The sequence below is a fragment of the Canis lupus genome, chromosome 36 (assembly GCF_048164855.1).
Source record: "Canis lupus baileyi chromosome 36, mCanLup2.hap1, whole genome shotgun sequence".
Classification (NCBI taxonomy): domain Eukaryota; kingdom Metazoa; phylum Chordata; class Mammalia; order Carnivora; family Canidae; genus Canis; species Canis lupus.
In genome coordinates this window covers 30,180,896-30,200,952 of record NC_132873.1, presented here as the reverse complement: position 1 = coordinate 30,200,952, position 20,057 = coordinate 30,180,896, and the positions used below count along the sequence as shown (strand labels likewise).

The following is a 20,057-nucleotide window of genomic DNA, read 5'->3' as shown; positions in this document are numbered from 1 at the left end:
AGAAATTGTTTCATAGGTAATTTGTCATATTGTTCCAGTATTATACTTTTCCCATTAAATTGCTTTTGCACCTTTCACTTGCTATACAATTCTGGGTTACAGGTTGTAGTTTGTTTTTTTTTCCTTTAGCACTTTTAAAATGCTGTACCACTTTTTTAAAAAATTGTGTTGAAAATCACATGAGATTTACCCTCCTAATAAACTTTAAGTGTATATATAGTATTACTTACTTTTACAGCAATGTTGTAGAGCAGATCTCTAGAGCTTTTTCATCTTGCATAATTGACATTTTATATCCTCTGAACAGGAGCTCTCCATTTACTCCTTCCCCCCCGCCCCTGGCAACTATCATCCTATTTTGTGCTTTGATTAACTTGACTGCTTTAGAAACCTTATGTAAATAAAACCATACAATATTTGTCATTCTGTGACTGACTTACTTTACTTAGTATGATGTCCTCAAGTGTCATCCATGCTATAGCATATTACAGAATTTTGTTCTTTTATTTTTTAAAAAAGATTTATTTATTTATTCAGAGAGAGAGAGGCAGAGACACAGGCAGAGGAAGAAGCAGGCTCCATGCAGGGAAGCCTGATGTGGGACTCGATCCCAGGTCTCCAGGATCACACCCTGGGCTGCAGGTGGCAGTAAACCGCTGCGCCACTGGGGTGCCCGAATTTTGTTCTTTTTATGGCTTAATACTCCTTTGTGTGTATATGCCACCTTTTCCTTATTTATTTATGATAGGTATTTGGGGTTTTCCACCTCTTGGCTATTATGAACAGTGCTGCAATGAACATGGGAGTACAGATATCTCTTTGATATTCTGATTTAAATTCCTTTGGATAAATAACCCTGAAGTGGGACTGCTGGATCATATGGTAGTTTTGTTTTGGTTTTGAGGAATCAACATATTGTTCTACGGAGCAGCTTGCACCATTTTACATTCCCACCAACAGGAGAAAAGGATTTTGATTTCTCAACATTCTCACCAATAATTGTTATTTTTTAAATAATGGGTTAAATAATAAGGTTATTAAGATAACTTTAATAGGTGTGATCTAATTGTGATTTTTATTTATTTCTGTTTCTCTGATGATTAGTGATGTTGAGTGTCTTTTCTCTTCTCTTTCTAATCTTTCTCTCACTCTCTAATTTGGGAGGGGGCAAGATGCTGCTCTTTGCTCTTCTACTTAGTAAAGGTGGGAATTATCCATAGGGCTCCATCACCAGTGTCTGGCATGGAGACAAAGATGTTTCTCGTGATGTTACCTTCACTTGGGAGGATATTTTAAAAAGAATTCCATTCTGCAGAGCCACCCTCTTCCTAGTCCTTTGGGTAAGATTTTCCTTGGGGCTTTTTTGGGATTTTTGTTTGTTTTGTTTTTTTTCTGTGCCCATTGTATATATAGGAGACAAACAAACCAAAGCAGCATACTCACACAGGTAATTTTTCAATTTTCATGGTCCCTAGATAGTCTGTCTTCTTTTCTTCACCCTTCAGAGTCTTCTGGTAATTGCCTTATATATTTTGTCCATGGGGTTTTCATGATAATCAGCAAGAGAAATAGGGTTGAATATGTTTACTCCATCTTGCTCAGAACTGAGTTTTTTTGAAGATTTAAGTGTTATTTCTTTAGAGTTTTCTTCTGCTCCTAGCATTCTCTTAGTTTCCTCTTAACCTGATTTCTTCTTTTTGCTATTTTTTCATACATCGGTCTAAAATTCATTCATATTTAATAGTGAGGCACTAAAAATCTGGTTTACAGACCCATTTTTCTATGGGTCCTGAATGACTAGCAGTTTTTACAATAGGGCAGTCTCTGGCTACCTATCTTCTTTATTGGCTACCACTATTAAAGTAAACTTTTAAACATGTTGGGGTGCCTGGGTGGCCCAGTTGGTAAAGTGGCCAACTTTTGATTCAGCTCAGGTCATGAGCTCAGGGTTCTGGGATCAAGCCCCACGTTGGGCTCCATCCTCAGCAGGGAGTCTGCTTGAAGATTTCTCTCCTTCTCTCTCTGCCCCTCCCCCTACTTGGGCTTTCACGCTCACTCTTGCTCTCTCTCAAATAAATAAATCTTTTAAAAAAGTAACTTTCAAACATGTTAAGAAAAAACACAACTCATATAAATAAGAATGAACAAATATCAAAGATTTTATTTGACTCAGCGATATGACTAATTCAAAGGGAAATTGAGAAGCTAGCATATACATATGCTAAAATATATTTATCTTTATCTGGTTGTAGAAGAGAAAGCTAAAGTGACACTCCTTGGATGGCCTTGAAAGTGTACTTCCGTGCAGTGACCTGCCTAAGGAAGCCATGTGGAATGGAGCTGAGACGGACCAATAAATGATGATCAGCAAGAAAAGGGGGACCTCAGTCATACAACCCCAAGGAACCAAATTCTGCCAACAAAAAAGAATGAGCTTGGAAGAGGATTTTTCCCCAAGGCCTCCTGATAAGAACTTATCTAGTGACAGTTTGATGCCAGCCTTGTGATACTCTTTGCAGAGAATCCCACCTTGCCTTGCCCGGCTTCTGACATAGAGAACTGTAAGTTAGCAAGCAGGTGTTGTTTTAAGCTGCTAAATTTATGGTAATTTATTATGCAGTAAAAAAATTAATACAATGACAAAAATGGGTGTGTATAGATTGGTAAACATGTAAGTCTAAACAAACATCCATATAAAAATAACAGTATCTATTTTGAGGGGGGTCTCCAAAAAAAAATTCTGAGCAAAATCATAGAAGTTGAAAGGAGTTAACTTTAGTTAAAGTATTCTAAGGTATTTTTATTTGGGGGCAGGAATTTGTAGGTGTGGTATCCCTCCAAAAAGGAGATTGGATTTAGGATCAGATTTAGAATCTGATCTCCCTTTCTTCCTGGGCATATACCCATTCAATTAGTTCCTTGCATCCTATGCAACTTGCATATGTGGCCATATGTCAAATTCTGACCAATCTAATATGAGTTGGAGGGGCACCTGAGTGGCTCAGTTGGTTAAGCATCTGCCTTTGGCTCAGTTTATGGTCCTGAGGTCCTGGGATAGAGCCCTACATCAGGCTCCTTGCTCAATGGGAAGCCTGCTTCTTCCTCTCCCTCTACCACTCCCCATGCTTGTGCTCTCTCTCTCTCTCTCTCAAGTAAATAATAGAATCTTAAAAAAAAGTAATATGAGTTGAAGTCATGTGTGTACCTTTCGCCTTATTTGCTTAAAAGAAAATCGCTTGTCCTAGACTTCTCTTTCCCTTTTATTTTTCTTTCCTTTTTTTGATATTTGGAACATGAACAATATAGAGACCTAGCTTTGACTCTAGAAATGTAGACTGTAGGGAATAGTGTAACAATAAAATGGAATCACGTTGATCCTTGAGTGACTAACAGCAGAGCCATACTGCTAACCTGACTATATCTTAGGACCATTACTTAAGGAAGAAATTTACATTAAACTCTGTATTTTTAGAGCTCTTTCTTTCTGCTTTCTTTTTAAAATATTTTATTTATTTGACAGAGAAAACACAAGCAGGGGGAGCAGCAGGCAGAGAGAGAGGGAGAACCAGGCTCACTACTAAGCAGGGAGCCCAATGTGGGGTTCAATCGCAGGACCCTGGAAGCATAACCTGAGCCAAAGGCAGATGTTTAACAGACTGGGCCCCCCAGGCGCCCTTAGAGCTCTCTCTTAGAGTAATTTAACCTTAAGCTAAGTAAATCGGTTCCTGAAACAAATGCAACAATCACAGAAACCTAAAATATGGGACACTTGGCTTAGCAAAATTTAGGGCTTAGCAGTGAGGCAGTGGATCTTGTGTTGTTTGGGGGTACAGAAGCAGTTGGCTTTTTCCAGCTTGTGAGGCTCAAATTTCTGGATTCTCTATCTCCTTCCTTCTCTGCTTCCAAATTGGCATATTTTTGCCTTAGCTCATCTTTTTCTTATAATACCTTGCTAAAAGCAACAAGAGCAGCCAACACATATTCCTTATTGCTTTTAGTAATGAATTATAAGAAATAGCATGAGATAAAACTACAACTGAAACATTTCCCTAAAGTTTCCTGCAAGAAAGAAAAGCAACCCTTTGACAAAGATCTGATAAAGTGTGTTGGCTTCTAACCTAAACCTATTGTTGAGATAGCTTCAAAAGAGCTATGATTAAAATGAGAAAGAGGAAGAGAAGGGCTAAGGAGCCAGAAAAAGGCTGGCTTAGAAACTTTGTCCAAAAAAAATAAAAACTTTGATGTGGTTACTGGCATATAAACAAATAGGAAATCAAGAGAACCAAAGCCTAAGAACCAAAGTTGTTTTGAGAATTATTCCACCACCAAGTCTAAACGTAATATCTTGTGAAGGTCAGTGGCTGTGCAATCTTAGAAGCAGCACTGAGGATCCTACACCTACCCTGGGTATGAAGTGGACTATTAACAATAGTGCACTCCCCGTTTCCACTTTACTTTACCTGCATTCTCTCCAAAGCCAGGTATGGCCACAGATTAGGAGCGATGGAGAACCTCTAGAAGGCAGAGGCAGAGTTCATAGATGGTGAAGGAATTGTTCTTAGAGACCAGAACCAGCATGTAACCAAGGAAGCTTTGTGACCACTAGGCCAAGAGGGGCTTTATAATTCCTGCCCAGCATGATTTCCTCCCGTTTACTGGACCAGGGAACACTTTGTATTCCCCATTCTTCCTTTATCCAGAAGGTTTTCCATCATTGCATATTAGGGCTCAGGTTCACATAATGTCTGTCAACAGATGCTTCACAGGACTATGAGGAGCCCTGTATGAACTGAATGGAGAGAATTTTACAGCACCTAGGTAGCTTGGATTTTGGATTAGATGGGATCTTGGATAATATTCTATAAATAGAGTCAGTTTTCTCTGTGTGTGGGAAGAAATTACACCTAAGTATTTAGATGGCCAGACTCCTAGTTGTCCCCAAAAGATCTCTTCTCTCCTTCTTGGTAGGTGTGTGGTCTTACCAACAGGAGTCTTTGTGCCCCATTCTGACCTGCAGCTGTATGACTAACAGCTCGCTATTGGACAGAAGTGCTGTGTGCAACTCCTGGCCTCATTGCTTTAAAAGAAAATAGCCTGTACTGGATTTTCTCTCTTTCTTCTTCCCATGGAATGTAGATGTGGTGGCAATCCAGCTGTGACCTGCAGAGGAGGACAACATCCTAGCAGGTGGCAGTGCAGGGACTTGAAGGCAGGCTAGGGCTCTGAGATACCTCATAGAGCAGAGTCACCATATTGGCCTGGACTGTTCACTTCAGGACTGTTACATGAAAGAGACGTTAACTTTTTGTTAAGTCATTGTATTTTTGAGTAGATTAGCCTTTTCCCTAGTTAATTCAGAGAGCTAAGACAGTGTCTTAGCACTGTGAAGCAGGCATGATAAAATTTCAGAGGTTACCACTAAGAGAATAGTAATAGAGTGCATAACTTCTAGTATAAAAATCTCAATTTTCACCCCCCCGCAAATAAAGACCAGGAAAAAGGAGAAGCAAAAAAGAAAAGCAGGACAAATAGCATAAAGTATGATTATAGAAACAAGCCTAGAAATATAAGTAGCCTCAATAAATGTAATAAACCAAACTCACTGATTAAAACTTGTGAGAATATAGACAGATTAAAAGTAAAGAATAGAAAAAAATATATACTAGGCAAATAATCAAAATAGCACTGAGGTAATTATACATCCTTTAGACAAACTGGCACACAAAACAGCATTAGGGATAGAAAGAGCCACTATATACAAATTTCAATTCTGCAGGAAGATATCACAATTCTGAACTTGTATTCCTCTAATATAGTCATGATATAAGTGGGGATTATTTTAAGAGAGGCTCAGCACTCTCAAGAAAAGCATATCCTTGATTCTGAATATAGAATGTTTCAAGGAATCCTCAAAAAATTTACTATAACTCTTAAACAAATTGAGCAAGATGGCTCAAATAAGTTTAATAAAAGAAGTATAAGACCTGTATACTAAAAACAACATTGCTAAGAGAAGAAATTAAAGATATCTATCAGTAGAGAGATTTTTAATCTTTATATTTTGGAAGACTCAATTATCAGGATGGCCTTCTGTCTAAATTGATCTATATATTCCATGCAATCTCTATCAAAATGCTAGTAGCAAATGTTTTTTTTGTAGAAGTGGACAAGCTGATCCTAAAATTTATATAGAAATGCAAAGGACAGGGACACCTGGGTGGCTCAGCCATTGAGCGTCTGCCTTCGGCTCAGGGCGTGACCCCAAGGTCCCAGGGTCCCTCTCTCTGTGTGTCTCTCATGAATAGAGTCTTTAAAAAAAAAAAGAAATGCAAAGGACGTAGAATAGCCAAAGGAATTTTGAAAAAGAAAACAATTTTACTTTTTTAAAAAAAGGATTTGATTTATTCATTCATAAAAAACACAGAGAGAAAGTCAGAGACACAGGCAGAGGGAGAAGCAGGCTCCATGCAAGGAGCCCAACGCGGAACTCCATCCTGGGACCCCGGCGTCACAGCCTGAGCCAAAGACAGACACTCAACTGCTGAGCCACCCAGGTGTCCCGACAATTTACTTTTATAATCCTGATGCCTTTAACTTATTCTTTGTTCCTTATTACACTAGCTTTCAGAATTTCCAGTGTAATGTTGATAAAAATGGTTTTGAAAGCAGACATTTTTGTCTTGTTTATTATTTTAGGGTTAAAGTATGTGTTTTTCATCATTATATACAATGTTAGCGATGATTTTTATAAATACCATTTTAAGATCTAGGATGTTTTATTTCTGATTTTTTGAGAATCTTTTTAAAAAAATCATGAACGGACATTGTTTTTTGTCAAATGTTTTGGATGTGTCTGTTGAAATGATCATGTGATTTTTGTCATTCATTAGCATAAAGCATTCTTTTATTTAATTTCTTTAACTTCTGCAGCTTCAGAATTGATATGCCCTCTTTTATTTCTAATTCTGATAATTTGTGTCTTCTCTTTATTTTTTTTTTGTCATTATACTTATAAAGCACTACTTTAGTTTCTTCCAATAATTTTGGCATATTGTGGGGTTTTTTTCATCCTGTTCATAATATTTTCTAATTTACCTAGTAGTTTCTACTTTGACTTCTGGGTTATTTTGAAATGTGTTTAACTTTCAAATATTTCAGGATTTCAGAATTTTTTTCTTTGTTAATTTTAAATTGAATTCCTTCATGGTTAGAGAACATAACTTTGTGTGAAAAGATATATTTTTATGGCCTTTTACATTAGCACACAAATTTACCATTTGTAGTGCTTTTCATTCCGTGGACTTAGTCACTTTCTTTGAGCCTGGAAGACTGACTTTAGTATTGTTTTGTAAGGCAAGTATACTAGCAATGATTTCTCTCAGTAGTTATCTTGGAATGATCTGATTTGATCTGATTTGATTTGGTTTGTTTTTTTCCCTGCATCAGACTAGTTAATTTAATTTTTTGACACAGTAGGGAGTAGGGAATACACCTGTAGGTTATGTAGGGCAGACAAGTACAGATTTGTGTACACAGTACACTGTGTACTATCTATTTGGGGACTGTAGCCTCTCACAGTCCTCTTTCAATGACTGAAACAGTCTTGGTTTATTACTATTTTAGGGTCAGGCATAGATTTTGACAAATGTCTAACTTCGTTCTTGGACATCTGAGGTAATGTGGACTCCTATGAAAGCCTATGAAACCAGACCACTAGTAAGGGTTTGAGGTTGCCTGCAATAGGAATTGTCCTTAAATTGTCAATAAAAGGACATTTATGTTTATATATTTATTTGCTCACAGAAGCAAAGCAAGAGGTAAATAGCTAGACTTCTAGAAGTGCAGGAATTCACCTTTAGAAATACTAGAAAGTCAGATATCTTGGGCCATCTCTTCTAACATCCTCAGGATATCAATGGTCATACCATTGGATAGCTCAGTTACAACCACCTTTGGTCTTTGTACCTCAAACCTAATGATTATACTTCCCGGGAAAGATCGGCTAACTTGGGTCACATGACTACCTTTGTAGTAAGAATCTTGTGATTGGCAGTTCTACTAACCCTACAAAGTAAATAATTTTCATAAATAAAAATTTTACTAATACCAAAAGGGGAAGGAGGGGGACAATGGACAACCAAGCCAGCCATCCTCTAAACTTACCATGTCAGGCCCTCCCTCGTACAGCGAATGACCTGACCAAAAGTTTGTTATTATTTTTGCGTGCCCAGAATTTATTTCCTTTTATGGTAATAGTGCCCTATTATTCTTTAGATACCCCTCTCTATATCCATTTTGTGAGTCTGGAGGTCCAGGCATGTATCTGTGACCCCAGCCAGGACAATTCAAACTGAGGACTTTCAATTCTATTTTTCTTGGAACTATTATGACAAAGGTACTCTTTTTCTAAGGTAAATGAGATTTACCATCATTTATGAGGGATAGTTCTGTCAGATATAGAGTTATTGGCTGTCTATTTTTTCTTTCAGCACCTGGAATATGTTATCCTACTGCCTTCTCAATTCCATTTTCTTTTAATGAAAACTCAATGATTAATTGACTACTTTATATGTGATGAGTTGTTTTTTTCTTGTTGATTTCAAGATTTCTCTTAATTTTTCAACATTTTAACCATAATACATCTACTTATGGAATTTTTTGTATTTATCATACTTGGAGTTTGTTGGGCTTTTTGGATCTATAGATTTTTTTCCCTTAAAATTCAGGAATTTTTTAGCCATTATTTCTTCTAATATTTTCCTGCCCTTGTGCTCTCTTACTTTTGGGGGGAAGGGCTCTTATTACATGTGTGTGTTGGTACAGCTGGTGTTGTTCCACACATCTCTGAGGCTCTATTATTTTTTCTTCAGTCCTTATTCTTTTTGTTCTCCAGGTTATATCATTTATGATGGGTCTATCATCACCTCAGTGATTCTTTCTTCTGTCATCTCAAATATGCTGGTGAACCCCTATACTGAACTTTACTTATTATAATCTTGAAATCCAGATTTTCTATTTATTTCTTTCATTTTTTAATAATTTCTACATCCCTATTGAAAATCTCAATCTATTGATTCTTTGCTGTCATACTTTAACACTTTATACATGGCTCCCTTTATTCTTTGAACATATTTGTAGTAGCTGCTTTAAAATCTTTGCTAAATAACATCTAGGAGCATTAGAAGACACTCAGACACAGTTTCTGTTGACTGCCTTTTTTCTAAGTATGGATCTCACTTTCCTGTTTCTTCACATATCCCATAAATTTTTGTTGGGAACTGGACATTTTAAATAATATACTGTAACATTTCGAATGCGTAATCTTCCCCTTTTCCACCTCGCAATTCCACAAAGTTGTTGTGCTGGATTTCTGTTTGTTCATTTGTTTAGTTACATGCCTGGGCTTATTCTGTGAAATCTCCCTTGTGGAGTGTTACCATTGATGTCTCTGTTTATTTTTTTAATGTTTTGTTTTTATTTTCAAATTTGGCTTTCTAGGAGCTACCCTTCATCTGCATAGTTCAGTAGTCTGCCATTGATTGACAAAGACTGTGTTCAAATACCTTGGGCCAATAAAGCTCTGTGATCTACAGATAGATCTCTATATAGGCAGAGGAACACATTCAGGATATTTCCATATCTGGCTCAGGTTTTACCATCAGTGAGGCCCTTTTGAGCCTCCCATCTACCATATGAGTAAATTCTTGTCAGTAATATGCTTGCCCCAACCAGGACTGTGACTTTGGGGAAGTAGAGTCAAGCTATTGGCCCTCCCCCATTGGCCAAAGTTTGAGAAGTCAGTTCCATCAGCTGTGTCACTTGGCATGGGTATTATTCACCATTCCCAATCAAGTGAGCCCCTTTGAAAGTAGCAAAGAAGCTCCCAATTCTCACAGCTTGCCCACATGCCAGGGCCTCCACATAAACCAAGTCAGATGTGGTAGGCGCAGCTTCAGACCAGAACACCACATGTTCCTACTGTTGTTACCAGACTTTCAGCACTAAGGCAAGCATTAAAGTGCTTCTTAGACTGTTTATGTCTTCATTTGATTTTCAGAGTTCTGGAATGGTTATTTTTGAGCACATCACTATGCTATAGCCAGAAACTCTGCCCTCTTCTTTTCTCAAGATCTTCCTTTTCTTCATCTCTATTTTTCTTATCCTGTTGAATTTTTATTTCATTCTCATTAGTTTCTCAAAGTACACAATTATTTTTTATTTAAAGGAGTTCATTTATTTATTCATGAGAGACACAGGGAGAGAGGTAGAGACACAGGCAGAGGAAGGAAAAGCAGGCTCCATGCAAGGAACCCACCATGGGACTCAGTCTGGGGAATCTGGGATCACTCCCTGAGTCAAAGGCAGATGCTCAACCGCTGAGCCACCCAGGCGTCCCCTCCTAAAAGGTATTTAATGTTTTCTGTTAGTTTTATTCGTAGATAAATTATAATTTGTATTGTAATTAAAAGCAGAAAACGATTTTTCTCATTACATTTTTTGATAGGAATGGTATTGATTTCTACAGGTTGCTTTTGCATCGGGATCCTTACTGACCTCTTTTAGTTTATCATTCTTAAAAGTTCATTTTTGGGTATCCTTTTTTCATCCACATTTCTAATTTAAACTCCATGAATATCCTTCATATCAGTACTTTTAGAGCTAATTTTTACTATTTGCATGTTATTTACTTAGATCATTCTACCATAATTTATGTAAACAGTTTCTTTTTTTTGACATTTAGATGATTTCCAGGTGTTTTCTGTTATAAACTGCATGTTTTGGGATTTGTATATTTTCATAATTTAAATCTTAAAAATAGAAATACTGGGGCAAGTTATATAGCTGCTTATTGTCCTCCAGATTATTATTAGGAATTCTAATACATTTTAATTGACATTTTTTCATTATCCCATATATTCTGTTACCAAATATTAACTCTGACTTTGCAATTTCAAGAACCTGATCATTTCTCACAGTTGTCACTGATTTAACTTGGTCCAAGATGTCATCAATTGAGGGTAGGAGGGGAGCATGGATTATTGCAATGACATAACCAACCTCTTGAAAAATCCATTCTTGAAAAATCTATTCTCAGTGTGAATATTTGGAAATGTAAGTCAGAAAATATCAGTATTCTACTCAAAATCCTCTACTGTTTTTTTTTTCCTCTCCTGGTTTTAATCTGTACAGAATAAAAGCCAATTTTTTTGCAATGCACTCATAATGTCTTTTATGGTGAACTCCTTTTTATCTCTTACCTTATCACTTAATACTATTCTCCAGCAGATCTATTTCAGAAGTACACCTACTTTCCTCTTAAGTATCAATATCCTTCTTATTTTGGAAATATTTTTCTTTTAAATCATATTATTTGTTTATTTTATGTTTATTTATCTTTTTATTTTGAGAGCAACAAACACCTGTTTTTCACACCTCTGCCCTAGATACCACCTAATTTCCATTTATATCACATGATTCCATCATATGATTATAATCACTTTACCATGGTCTGCAGGGCATTTGTGCCCAACAGGCCCTGTTGCAAAGGAAGGAATCAGCAAAGAAACAGCAGCAGATATACAAGGAGCAGGTTAAGGAGGAAGAGGTGGGAGATGAAGAGAAAGACAAACAAAGGTTGCCCAGTAGCATGTTCCCTACAAGTCTCATGGTTTTCCCTTTTCTCTCTCCCTAAGTTAGGAGACAAGATCATGGAGTTTAGAGTCTGCCTTTTTTTATTCTCAAAAGGCAATGCTGTGTTCTTATGGAAGTGCATAGCAAGCTTCCTTGAGGTGTCCTTGTTTAGTTTAGAACTCTATTTAAATATTTTCAATGTTTGTAGCATTTGGCATACTTTCCTTAGCTTTAAACTCTAACCCACCTTTTCCTTAGTTTTACACTTTCCCTTGGTCTTTTTAGTTGAGATCGGGAAGAAGGGAGGCAGATACCGTTTCTGATCTTCATTTTTGTTCTTTAACCTTCTTTCTTTGTAATATTTAGTATACTATACTGGTATTCCATCAGATAAATTTCTGTTATCATCCAGCGGAGGTGCAGATGAGCACTAAAAGTACCTAATGATGGCCACTTAAATATTCTAATGTGTCTCGTGAGAAAAACATAGCCTTAAATATATAATATTTTATGTTCTTATCACTTAATCACAAGATGAATGAGTGATTACTCTGTGAAAAGATTGTGTCAGAGGACTGGATAATATTCAAGAATTGCAGTTATAAAGTTGGTATTCCTTGACATCATTTCTGGAGCATAACTGACTTTCTCTAAGAAAGATCTCCCTCATGGGGGACGCCCAGGAGGGTCAGGGGTTTAGCGCCACCTTCGGCCTGGGGTGTGATCCTGGAGACCTGGGATCGAGTCCCACGTCGTGTTCCCTGCATGGAGCCTGCTTCTCCCTCTGCCTGTGTCTCTGCCTCTCTCTCTCTCTCTCTCTCTCTCTCTCTCTCTGTGCGTGTGTGTGTGTGTGTCTCTCATAAATAAATAAATAAAATCTTATAAAAAAAGAAAGAAAGAAAGATCTCCCTCAGACTCAGTCAGATACCTAACTCAGATCCATAGCTTCCTGCTCAAAGCGGATGATGATTCAGTGAGCAGCTCTATATAAAATCTAACTGGAATCAAAATTCTAGGGAACAGCTTTTAAATTATGAAGGGATCCTATATGAGGATTTAGATAAATAGATCTTCTGAGTAAGATCTGACTACAAAAAAATTCCAGTAGTTTAGGACGTCAGAAAACCACAGCAGCATACATTTTATCATAGGAAAGAAATGCATTTTATCAATAATCTTCAAATTGGGGTAAGCTACCTCTTAAGGATGTGAAAACTTTCTAGAAGATATAAGAATGTGAATCGCTTCAAAGGAATCAGGATTCTTCATTTCCAACTCTTTCTAAAAATTCATTTGAGTGAGAACTCACCTCAGTTCTTAACAGCTCTTTCCTCACTTTATGAAATAAAGCCTACACACTGAGCTTTGAACAAAGAAGAGGACTTCAAATTCATGGCAAGACTTTGATGGCAAGAATGTATTCCCTAAGAAACGTGCCTGGGACTCTCCTAAGAGAGACCTCAAGCCCAGCAGTTTCTGAAATAACAACATTCCCTGAGTGTCTTATCTGTCATTGACGGATCTCCCAAAAATCTACAGGTAATTTGAAATTAAAGCTGAACGATACTTGCTCACATGGCAGCCAAATCAGCGGGAAAGAGAGAGGCCCTAGTTAATGATTAATCGAGTCACCACACCCCACAGGGAATTCTCTGTCTTCTCTATTTTTGTTATGGTTGAAAAGTAGGTTAGGAATGTAGTATTTTGGCCCATGCTGGGCTGTTCTGTTCCGGGATGTTCTGAAGTATATTTAGTAGAATGGGTTGGTAGGGGAATGATGATTTTCATTTAGGGACTGTGCCTCTTTCATGCTGCCAGCGTCTATCCGTGAGTATGTGCACATAGGGGAGCACTTTAAAAGCAAAGCAAAGAAAGCATTAATAAGAAATACTGAATGTTAAAACCAGCCCTCTATACGTTGAAGCATAAAAAAATTATTTTTAGCTAGACTTATCCCTAGGACATGTCATTAGCTGGAAAGAAAAGCTTCTTTGAAAAGCCAAAGAAGTAAAGTTTACTAAGTGCTAACTTTTTAAAACGTAACTGAAATTTTTTTTGGTGCTACCAATTTTTTCAAGACATATTAAGTAAAACTCACTGGCAATACAAAAAATTTTTTTACTAGCTTAACAATTATCAGTTTAAAATATATAGTTTTATTATTTGATCAATTGTATACTAATAATGATTCCAATATTAACCTAATCCAATAGAAAAGGTGGGAAAAGGCTGGATCATGCAGGGCCTTGTAGAGCCTTTCAAAAGCACTTTATTTTCTACATTTAATCACCTTAGTAGATTCTTGTATTATTTCCAGTTGAATTTTATATTTTTATATATTTTATTATAGTTTCTTGGAATTTCTAGATAGTATTATCACTTTCTGATATCTCAAACTGATTGAAAATATTTTCAATTATTTTTAAGCCTTATATTCATCAGAAATAAAAACGAAAATTTAAAATCTTAGTTAATATACTGGTTTTTATTGTAGATTTTTAAAAAAGATTTTATTTATTTATTCATGAAAGACATGGAGAGACACAGGCAGTGGGAGAAGCAGGCTCCCTGCGGGGAGCCTGATGCAGGACTCCATCCCAGGAGCCTGGGATCACGACCTGAGCCAAAGGCAGATGCTCAACCACTGAGCCACCTGGGCGTCCCTGTTGAAGATTCTTTTAACAAGTATTTATTGAGTACCTCCTTTGGGCCACTTTATTAGTTTCTTGAGATATGTCAGCGAATCAGAGAAATTACACACACATCTCCCTACACCTGATCTCTTGGAATTTATATTCTGGGGGTATAAGTAACCAAATTATACAGTATGTTAGAAAGTCATAAGTGTTTTGGGGAAATGAGCAAGTCAAGCAGTAAAGTTAGAGGTTAGGAAGTAGGGGTTTGTAATAGAAGTGGTGGGGGGAAATTTGTAACTTTAGAAAGGAAGATGGGGATAAACTGTTGAAAAGATGATATTTGAGCAAAATTCAAAGAAGGTAGAAGTTTGCCATGTAGATACTTGGGGTTCCAGGCGGAGAGAATTGCAGGGCAAAGATTCTAAGTTGCTTGTATTTTGAGGAATAGTTAGGAGACGACTGCAGGTAGAGCAATTTGAGGAAACGCAGTAAGAATAGAGAAATACTGGGGTGGGAAAAACTGGATCATGCAGGCCTTGTAGAGCCTTTTAAAAGCACTTTGTTTTTTACTCTGAGTGAAATGGAGAGCCATTGGAGGATAACGAGTAGAGGTATAGCTTTCTCCTTCTTGACTTCTGTGTAAATAGACTATAGGAGGTAAGAAGTAATACAGGCTTAGTTGTTAGGACTGCTTGGGATGTGGTAGTGGCTCCAACTGGAGTGAAATAAGAAATTCTGAGAAATGGTTGGATTTAGGATGTATTTTTTAAGAATATGTGGGCAAGAGAGGAGTCAGGGATATCTTCAAGGTTTTAGTTCTGAGCAACAAGAAAATGGAGTTGCCATCAACTGAGATGGGAAAGACTGCAGTGGAACAGTATTGGAGGGGAAGATCAGGAATTTAATTTATGATGACATTGAGGTGTTTATAAATATCCAAAGAGAGATATCAAGTAGACAGTTAGATAATCAGGTCTGGAATTGGAAGAGAAGTGTAGGCTGGAGATTTTAATTTGGAAGCTCTTGTCAAGGAGATATTTAAAGCCTTGAGACTGAGAGTATGTACAAAATGAGTAGGCAGGGAAGACAAACAGATCAAGAACCGAGTCCTGGGATATACCAACAGTAAGAGCTCGGGAAGAAGAGAACGATTCAGCAAAGGGGCCTGAGAAGTAGTGACCAGTAGGTCTTGGGAGAACCAAGAGAAGAAATCAAGGGAATAAACTGTTTCAAGGAGCAGAAAGTAACAAGTTTTTATTGCAGAAAAGGAGTCAAGAATTGAGATCGCAGCTGGTGGGGGAAAATCAGACCAAAGATACACTTGTTTAAACATGGGAGAAATAACATCATGTATATATGTTGGTAGGAGTGAGCAAGTCACAACAAATTGATGAGTTAGGAAAAAACAAGGAAGTATTTCTGGATCTATATTCTTGAGTAAGATAGGGTAGGATGTGGTATACAAGTGGTGAATTTTGCTTTATATCAGAGTATGAGTATGATTCATCTATGGTAATAGGCAGGAAAAGGGAATGTGTGGGTACAGATAATAGTTCTGGAATTTCTTTCCTAATTGCTTAAATTTTCTTAAAGAAGTAGGAAGTAAGGTCATCTACTTTGAATAACAGTGAAGGGAGGTACTATGATTTAGAAGAGATGGTATGTGAAAATCATCTAGGAAAGCCAAAAGAGAGTGGGTAAAGGATGTATTACATGATTGCTGAGCAGTATTAAAAGTGAGATTAGTCATGAATTTGAATTTTTTCAAAATTTAGAGCCTTATGGTCATAAGAAATAAAAATAAAATCTTAAATTTCAATTTAGGGGCATCTGGGTGGCTCAGACAGTTGTGTCTGCCTTCAGCTCAGGTCATGATCCCAGGGTCCTGGCATCAGGCTCCTGTTCATTGGGGAGCCCGCTTCTCCCTCTCCCCCTGCTTGTGCTGTCTCTCTCCATAAAATAAATAAATAAAATCTTTCAAATTCAGTTTGTTGGAGATTTCACTCAACAAATATTTGAGGATGTTTTTGTTGGAGATTCACTCAACAAATATTTGAGAATTCATCACGAATTTGAAGTCAGTGTGGTTGTCTAGAAAATATGGTGAGTGGTGTATCAGTCACTTATTCCAACAGTAGAGCTGCATAACAAAAAAAAATCACAAAATCTCAGTGGCATATGAAAATACACACTTAAATTAGCTTATGGCTCTATAATTTGGCTTAACTGATTTGGGCTTAGTGGGTCAAATTCTATGTCTACAATTAGCACTGAGTCTGCTGGTTTTCATGTCTGGGACCTCAGCTTGGCCAGCTTTGCTGAGCTTCCTGTTCTGTGTTTCCTTTGCCAGCAGGGTAGCCTGGGCATGTTCCCACAGTGAAGGCAAAGAAACCAAGAGAGCAGAAATGCACAAGCATCACATTTTCTGACATATCATGGGCCAATGTAAGTCGTATGGCCAAGTCCAGAGTCAGAGAGGAAGTTATAGGAAAAGGGTTTAGACACAGGGAGAGCATTATTTGGAACCATTAACCTAATCTACCACAGGTGATCAATAAAAGACTTCTACAAATAGATTTACATTCAGATAAATATACGAATAAATAAATATCTCAGAAGGAAGTATAATGAAACTTTGAGACCAAAGGTAGAAACGGAATATTTAGAGAAGAGTTTGTATTTTTTAAATGGGGGATGATGTATATGAGACCATCATGCTATTAAGATTCCTTTGGATATGTTTAAAAGAGTAAGTTATAGTTTTATTTCTAAATGTCAATATTTACAATATGTGTACATTTTTAATAATTATTTCAACTTCTGGTGAGCAGTTTTAGACATCAACTAAAAATATGTGAAGGGATATGCAGATGTAGATTTTCAAAATTCTTTTGGGGAATGAGAACGGAAGTTGGAAGATTATTGCTTTAAATCATACTTCTGCTTGCGGGCGTAAATAAATATGGACACAACAAAGGAAGTGTGGTCTTTGCTCGAGCAAATTCAGTTTTCAAATCTGATAGTATTTTCAGATTACTTTGAGGACAACCCATAAGCATGTAAGATAACGTCACAGTCCCTTCTTCAAATTTCATGGGCCAATTGTTAGCATCTCCAAACAGCTCTCATCAAGTCTTATTTCCTACATATTCTCATCATGCAAACAATGAAAACTCTTGGCCCACTATGGTCACATAAATGTCATCTCACTGCTTTTAAAATTACATTTCCCCACTACAGGTGCATTTGCCAGTTATAGGGCTGCATTCATTTAAGAGTGCGGCTGAAGTTGGAACATCCAATCCAGATCTTGGGTGGGGCAGGAATGATCATCAGCCTCACCTTCCATGGCCCCTTTTCCCATGGATCATTCATTAGCATAACCGGGATTTTGTGAGACGTGACAGATTGAGTGCTAAAAGAGAAGATGCTAGTCCTTTTAATTTCTCGAGAATCACATTTATTGTGACTAGGATGTTTAACATGACTTTACAAAGCAAATCACAAGGATAGTGCAGATTCAAGGGAAGAGAAAATAGATTCTACTTCTTGATGTGAGTGGACGTGTGTGCGGAGACAGGGAATTTGGACATATTTGGACATTTGGATATGTTCTTCAATTAATTTTCTATTCAGATCCATTTTCCATTTAAATTCTGGATGGTATTGTTCTAGCAATTTTTAGGAGCTGTTGCTGTATCACGGAAGTCAGTCTATTATCTGGCAGTTGCAATGGAAGTATTTTATATTAAGTTTTTAATTTTAATTCTGGTATTGTTAGCATAGTGTTATGTTTCCCATGTACGATATAGTGATTCAGCAATTTTATACATTACACAGTGTTCATCACGATACATGCACTCTTTAATCCCTATCACCTACTTCACCGACCACCCTCGCATCCCCCCAAGTCCCCAGCCCCCCAACCCCTCAACCATTAATTTGTTCTCTATAGTTAAGTCTGTCTCTCTCTCTCTTTTTTCCTTTGCTTGTTTGTTTTGTTTCTTAAATTCCACATATGAGTGAAATTATGGTCTTTCTCTGACTTATTTTACTTAACATTATACACTTTAGCTCCATCTGTATTGTTGCGAATGGCAGGATCATTCTTTTTTATGGCTGAATAATATTCCATTGTATATACCACCTCTTCTCTATCCATTCATCTGTCAGTGGACACCTGGGCTGCTTCCATAGTTTGGCTATTGTAAATAATGCTGCAATAAACCTAGGGGTTCAGGTTTCCCTTTGACTTATATTTGTTTTTGTATTTTAGGGGTAAATATCCAGTAGTGTGATTACTGGATCATAGGGTACTTCTATTTTTAACTTTTTGAGGAACCTCCACAATGAAAATATTTTTCACCTAAATGTGTAGTCTGTTGAATTTTTTATAATCTCTTATACATGTTGTTATCTTAACTTGGTCAAACATGTTAACATTTTATGTTTTTATTTTTAAACTTTTCTACTAATACTAATAAGTATTTGATCAACCTGGAATTTAAGTTTGTATGTGATGTGAGATCAAAATCCAGGTTTATTTTTTACAGATGATTGGCCAATTGAGCCAATACTGTTTATTAGATATAGCATCCTTCCCCCCACTGATTGAGATACCACATTTGTTATTGATACTCAGATCTATTCTGTTTAACTTAAGCGGGTTTTTAAACCATTTTTAGGTGCACAATTCATAGCATCACCACCATTCATTTCCAGAATCTTTTCATCATCACCAACTTAAACTCTGTATCACTTAAACAGTAACTCTCCATTCTCCCCATTCTGTTTTCTGTACCTATGAATTTTACTTCATATCATTGAAATTATACAGTATGTATCCTTTGACTGGCCGATTTCACTTGGCACAATGCCTTTGATGTTTATTAATGTTGTAATAGTGTGTGTCAGAATTTCTTTCCTTTTTAAGGCTGAATAATTTTCCATTGTATGTATACACCACATTTTATTTATCCCTTCATCCATCAGTGGCCATTTGGGTCATGTCCACCTTTCGGCTATTATGAATAATACTATGAACATGAGTGTATAAATATCTGTTTGAGTCCTTGCTTTCAGTTCTTTCAGGATATACCTAATAACTGAATTTCCATGCAATACCATACTGATTTGTAAACACTTTATAGATATTATTTCTATGTAAAAGAGATAGCCTTATCATTTACAGTTCTCAATGTTTATGTTATTACAGAAAGAAAAGCTATTGATTTTATTTATTTTATTACATTCAATCATCTAAGTAGATTCTTGTATTACTTCTAGTAGAATTTTATTATAGTTTCTTGGAATTTCTAGATAGTATTATCACTTTCTGATATCTGATATTGGATTAAAATTATTTTTGTATCTTAAGATGATAATTACTATGGTTTTTAGAAAAGAATCTTCATCAAATTTAAGTCATCTTAGATTTTTATTAGTGGCTGCTGGGTTTTGTCAGATGCGTCTTAGCATCTATTTATATAATCATATAGTTTTTCTCCTTTAATTGGTGGTGTAGGAAGTGTGTTAACAGATTGCTTGATATAATATCATCCTTGTATTCTTGGAGTAAAAACTTACTTGATAATAGAATATTATTCTTTTGAAACAATGCCATATTGTATTTGATAATATTTTACTTAAAGTTTATTGTGGTAATTATTTTGCAATATATACATATATCAAATCATCATGTTGTATACCTAAAATTAATACAATGCTATATGTCAATTATATCTTAATAAGATTGTATGAAAAGAAGAGATACTTGGATGGGAAGGCTTG

At 36.5% G+C, this 20,057-nt stretch overlaps 1 protein-coding gene across 5 annotated transcripts in view; it reads left to right on the top strand.

Moving 5' to 3' along the window:
* The window catches only part of C36H2orf88 (chromosome 36 C2orf88 homolog), a 179,037-nt gene that overhangs the window by 17,702 nt on the left and 141,278 nt on the right, over positions 1-20,057 (top strand). For all 5 annotated transcript variants that reach the window (XR_012025032.1, XR_012025031.1, XR_012025035.1 and 2 more), the window contains one exon: positions 2,253-2,561. The gene's annotated coding sequence lies outside the window, so the exon portion shown is untranslated. The remainder of the gene's footprint in view (positions 1-2,252; positions 2,562-20,057) is intronic.